The sequence below is a fragment of the Macrobrachium nipponense genome, chromosome 14 (genome assembly GCF_015104395.2).
Source record: "Macrobrachium nipponense isolate FS-2020 chromosome 14, ASM1510439v2, whole genome shotgun sequence".
In the NCBI taxonomy this organism is placed as follows: Eukaryota; Metazoa; Arthropoda; class Malacostraca; order Decapoda; family Palaemonidae; genus Macrobrachium; species Macrobrachium nipponense.
In genome coordinates this window covers 76,573,833-76,580,693 of record NC_087207.1, presented here as the reverse complement: position 1 = coordinate 76,580,693, position 6,861 = coordinate 76,573,833, and positions in this window count along the sequence as shown.

Here is a 6,861-nt window from a genome sequence, read left to right as displayed (position 1 = left end):
CTTCAGGCTGAAAAAATGACAAGGATGAGAAATCACTAAAAATTACATCACAATGAATTGTCTTACTAAAAGTTTCAAAGTAAAAACATAAAATAAAACTAACATCACATACAAACTTAAAATTAAAAATTACGAAAAACCTAAAACAAACGCAACACATACAAAATCAGAAATAAAAATAAAAATAAGATGAAAGGTAAACAAACTTACTCACTCAAAACAAAATGGCTAACGACCCACTTTGTGTACCTACTATGAAACTATACGATAGCTATAGAATACCGGACGAGTTGTTATTCAATTCCGGTTTCGTCCTCTTAATAAACAGTTTTAAAAGATCCAATCTATTTGAGCAAAAAGTACTCTATAATCCAGGTGAGTGAAAGGATGGTCCTGTGCTAAACTGTGTTCCCTTATGGCAGAAAAAGGTGGTTTAGAAAGAGGAAACCCAGTTCTAACAGAAAGACCTCGTGTTCCAAAATTCTGTGTCTAAGCCAGCGGGAACTGGATCCCACGTATCGCAGACCACACTGCGAACAGGTAAACAAGTAAACGACACTCGAATTAAGGTCCACAGGAAGAGCAGGCTTCTTCCTCAAAAGTGATCCTACAGTCAAAGGGTTAGTAAAAACAAATCTGAAACTAGCTCGAGGAAAACTATACTAAAGTATTTCTTGTAACTTTTTTCGTACCAAGAGGAAAGGCAATTTAATGTACTTTACATCTTTACTAGCAGTACTGTACACCGGTCTGGGACAAAATTTCTCATCTAGAAAATTTTTCAGAACTTTGTAAAAAACATATATGGGATAAGAATTTTCGGAAAAATAATTCTGGAGGAAGACCATGTCTTGATGAAATAAATTAAAATCACAACAAACATTGTAATCTCTATTTATCATAGTACGTATTGAATTAAGTTTATACAACTTTGGTGAAAAATTAAGATAATTCAATCCCAAGCCAGTAAAAGTACTTTTCCTATAAACGGAAGTCTCAAATTTACCTCTATTTCTGTGTACCTGAACATCTAAAAATAACATATTATCCTGTTCTGTCTCACAAGTAAAAGAAATATTAGGATGACGAGAATTAAAATATTCAAAAAATAAATCCACGTGTGAACGTTCCTTAAACACAAGGAAAGTGTCATCCACGTACCTACGATAATACAAGGGTTTGAAAGCAACAGGGCATTCAGACATCCAAATCTTTTCACAATAACCCATGAAGCAATCGGCATAGAAAGGTCCAAGGGAATTTCCCATAGCAACTCCATCTATTTGATTATATAATTTAAAGCGCAAAACCGTAAGAAAGAGGTAATTTTTACAGAAGTGTCTTCATTAAATAGGGATTTAAGGAATAATCTATCTTTAGACTACAATTGCCTGTCTTCTATTTTGGATTCCAATGTTGATAAGAAATTGACAGATGTTAGGCTTACACACAACCGAAAGTTGTGAAATCTGGTGTTGACGTTAGTAAGAAAATAGGTAGCAGAAAAAGTAATTTTTAATCTTTCTAACAGAAATTTAACAAAAGAGGAAAAGGATGTTCTTTCTCTTGGTCTTGAGTTTGCCTTGACTCCCACGGAATTCAATTTCTTTAAGTATATTTTAAGTTTTGAAAAACTATGTTCAACTTTAAGAAACAGTGACATTTGTGGTAGTGAAACCCTTATTTTAATTTTTCACAAAATTTCTGTAATTGCAAATGAGACTTTTAAAAACTTTAATCGTAGAAAGGAGGGTGACAATCAGTTAAATAAAGACAGAATCAATATTTTACGTAATCTTAAGAACGATGATAGTATTGTTATTGTAAAGGCAGGGGTGTTGTATTGATGAATAGGTATGATTATTTAGATAAGATTAATGAAATACTCTGACAAGACAAAATTTAGGATGTTATAGATATTGCGAGTCACATTTTGAAATTAGAAGACAAATTAAATAGGATGTTAAGAAGTTTGAGAGATAAGATTGGGGAAGTTACATATAGTAGTTTATATGCTTCAGGGTCAAAGCCCGGTTATATGTATGGTCTACCTAAGGTTCATAAAATAGGAAACCCATTGAGATCCATTATATCCTCAATTGGCACTTTTAGCTATTATCTGTCAAAGTTTCTGGTTCCAGTTTTAAAACTTCTTGACTTTTAGTGAGTTTAATGTCACAAATTCTTCCAAGTTTGTCAAAGAATTGTGTTCATTTGATTTTAACCAAGATGTTGTAACGGCTAGTTTTGATGTAACACCTCTTTTCACAAATATCCCATTAAAAGAAACAACTGACATTATTCTTAATAATATATGTGAAAACCAAATAACTTTTGAGTAAAGTAGATTTGCGAAAATTATTACAATTGGCTACAACTGATGGCATTGTTACTTTTAATGGTAAATTATATAATCAAATAGATGGAGTTGCTATGGGAAATTCCCTTGGACCTTTCTATGCCGATTGCTTCACAGGTTATTGTGAAAAGATTTGGATGTCTGAATGCCCTGTTGCTTTCAAACCCTTGTATTATCGAAGGTACGTGGATGACACATTCCCTGTGTTTAAGGAACGTTCACACATGAATTTATTTTTCGATATTTTATTTCTTGTCATCCTAATATTTCTTTTACTTGTGAGACAGAACAGGATAATATGTTGTCATTTTTAGATGTTCAGGTATACAGAAATAGAGGTAAATTTAAGACTTCCGTTTACAGGAAAAGCACTTTTACTGGCTTGGGATTGAATTATCTTAATTTTTCACCAAAGTTGTATAAACTTAATTCAATACGTACTATGATAAATAGAGCTTACAACGTTTGTTGTGATTTTAATTTATTTCATCAAGACACGGTCTTCTTCCAGAATTATTTTTCCGAAAATTCTTATCCCATATATGTTTTTTACAAAGTTCTGAAAAATTTTCTAGATGAGAAATTTTGTCCCAGACCGGTGTACAGTACTGCTAGTAAAGATGTAAAGTACATTAAATTGCCTTTCCTCTTAGTACGAAAAAAGTTACAAGAAATACTTAAGCATAGTTTTCCTCGAGTTAGTTTCAGATTTGTTTTTACTAACCCTTTTACTGTAGGATCACTTTTGAGGAAGAAGCCTGCTCTTCCTGTGGACCTTAATTCGAGTGTCGTTTACTTGTTTACCTGTTCGCAGTGTGGTCTGCGATACGTGGGATCCAGTTCCCGCTGGCTTAGACACAGAATTTTGGAACACGAGGTCTTTCTGTTAGAACTGGGTTTCCTCTTTCTAAACCACTTTTTTCTGCCATAAGGGAACACAGTTTAGCACAGGACCATCCTTTCACTCACCTGTATTTTAGAGTACTTTTTTGCTCAAATAGACTGGATCTTTTAAAACTGTTTATTAAGAGGACGAAACCGGAATTGAATAACAACTCGTCCGGTATTCTATAGCTATCGTATAGTTTCATAGTAGGTGCACAAAGTGGGTCGTTAACCATTTTATTTTGAGTGATGTAGTTTGTTTACCTTTCATCTTATTTTTATTTTTATTTTTTGTATGTGTTGCGTTTGTTTTATTTTTTTCGTAATTTTTCACTTTAAGTTTGTATGTGATGTTCGTTTTATTTTGTTTTTAATGAAACTTTTAATGTAATTTTTAGTGATTTCTCATCCTTGTCATTTTTTCAGCCTGAAGATGAGGTTTTAAACCTCGAAAGCTTGTAATATTAAAGAATGTTTCTTCCTAGTCCTATATAGGATATATATATAATATATATATATATATATATAATATATATATATATATATATATATATATAAATTTTATAGCATTTGCCTAAAAGGTAAATAACAGTATCTTACAACATGAAAATACAAGTTTAATACAGACTGCCTTTGCACAGTCAAAATGAAACTCTGCATCAAGCAAATGAAGAATGAAAGAGTCGGCTTTATGTAACCTCACAAGACATCCATTTCCAACATCCCCAGCGACCCCCACGGGTCGTATGGTGTTACCACGCTGCTCTACCTCCCCGGAGGACGAAAATAACTCTCCTCGTATAAGCAATTGCAACGGTTCCTTGGAAAAACCATTCGTATGTCAGGAAACTGCTCATGGAGACGCTACTTGTCTGGCCCTTAGTCAGACCAGTATCTGAGCTACAGTTAATTACTCTCGAGAGCATGAGTGAGAAGTCTGTGGCAAAAGTTCATCTTGTTTTCCCTTTGCTGCAGTTCTTAATAAAGCTTACAGTGGCATTGTATTAGCTTCTCTTGATTTCATGCTTGTCTGGTTTTCTAGAATGTTCCTTTATCGCTGTATACCTGTATAAACTGTGTATGTATAGTACAAACATCTGGGTTCAATAACGTTCAGATTAAAAAATAAATGAGGGATAATACGATCTTGAAATATGTTTCCTAACCGGAAGTATTACTTCAAACTGACAACTCCAATATATGACTTTCTTTTTACATCCGATGTTTAGCAGCGAGGGAATGAAGCTGATGTTCAGATTATGAAAGATTTGTCCTCCCAAAAGGAAAAATCACTTTTCCCGGACAGTATAACTAACAACCACTCGATCCTTGCTGACAGAGCCATAAGCACCCTACTGGAAGTAGGAAACCCCTCGCCAAAAAGGTGGAGGGTCATGAAAAGGGAAGGAAAGCAAGAAGACTTGTTCTGCAATATTTCTTAGCTTCTGTGATGCACAGTGAACTAGAGTCAGACACGCTTCGAGTATGAGTGAAAAGGAGTGGAGATGAGGCGTTGTAGAGGTCAGAAACGCGCATGCACGCCATGAACAGTATCATATAGTATATATATATATATATATATATATATATATATATATATATATATATATATATATATATACGTATATATATATGGCATAAACAATTAAACATGCATACACGCCATGAACAGTGTCATATATATATATATATATATATATGATATATATCATATATATATATATATATATATATATAGATATATATATATATATATGTATATATATATATATATAGTATGTATGCATATATATTATTATATATATATATATATAGATACTTAGATCTAAATAATATATTATATATATATTATCTATATAATATATAGATATATATATATAATATAATATATTATAATATATTATATGTATATATATATAATATATATTATATAGAATATTTATAATAATTAGAATATATAAGATATAGTATTATATATATATTATATGTGATGTATATATTTATTATATATATATATACTATAAATATTCTACAATATATATAATATATATATATATATATATATTAATATATATAAATATCCGTACATAAGGGCCGGTAGCTGGGAGCTCAAAGAAGATATATCACGAAGGAAGTAGTAGGGAAAGGCATCCTCATCCTTTAAAAGTTTATTTAAATGCCGACGTTTCGCGACGAATTCCAAGTCGCATTTTCAAGGCTAAAAATATATGAAATTAGCAAACCTTAATACTCATCTTGAGCCAACAACGACCTGGACTATCGTAGAATCTATAATTATCAAAAAGACTGTACCGTCGTTAAACACCCAACGTCCTCTGTAAAATTGTTCATAGCTATAGAAATGATCTTTTTCTTCTTCATTGAAAAAAATGAAAAAGTTAAGTTTACATTGATTGAAATTACTCATAAAGTATGAGTCTCGATAAGCCGAGTTTACGTGTATGCTTGAACCTTTTACTTGAACATAACTAATTTCTTGCTTTAAACTGATATATATACAAAATATATAATATATATATATATATATATATATATATATATATATATATATATATATATATTTATATATATATATATATATATATATATATAATATATATATATATATCTAGGAGGTGAAAAGAGGGGGAATGGCAATAATATGTATGTGTTTTATATGATAGTAAAGTCACATAGCTCTACTCGCCTAGACAACAAAGGTGGTACACTGCAAGTTCACTTGGAGAAAAAGGTATTTGCTGAACAAGCAACTTGACTCAGAGGTCGTTCCCCGTTTGCGAGGCATGTACATTCGTTTGTACGCGTATTACAGGCCTACTGGTTCAGGGTACTTGTGGAAGACGCATTCTTTGTGCGATCGAGATAAGGTCAAGTGGTTGCTCCGAGTGTCGGGAGGAAAATGCCCATCGAAAAGGTAGGACACATTCTATAAAAACTTAGAAAAAGCTGTTACCTTTTGGAAAAAGAGAGAGAAGTGTGAAAATACTCTCTTTACGTAAATACTTTGAAAAGAGTGACGTGGGGATGTCTATATACCTATTATCTTTATTACAGATGGGTCCGACTCCATGGTTGATTAGAAACGGATTCTCTAACCTGACTAATACTAGACCAAACAATAAGACGCTTGCGGGTTTGGGAGTGTAACCTTAGTCAAGGGGGTAGAATGTTATCTTACTGGTTTCTTTATGGGTAGAACTGGTTTCTTATGGGTAGATTTGGGTGTTTATGTAATGATTACCATAATAAATATGGAATGTTATTGCCATATATATAAAAGACTAAAACTAAAGAGGTCACCAGATTGCTCGCAGGAATGTGATCAGACCAGAGACGATAAAGTATGTAGGCTAAGTTGACATGCCGTCATCTGTGGTCATTCATTTGTTTTGAAACATTAGTCCAAGCTCCCTGCTTGAGACAACTACCGCGACCTATAATTCAAATGGCCTACGTGATTAGTAATGTGTCTCATTTTGTATGTATGTTCATATGTTCAAGCTACTGTCTGCTCCTTTATGACTTGTAACCGAGATAGTAGTCAGAACAGAGTTAGCCATCATCATTGGCAGACCTGTACCTCTTTACCTAAGCTT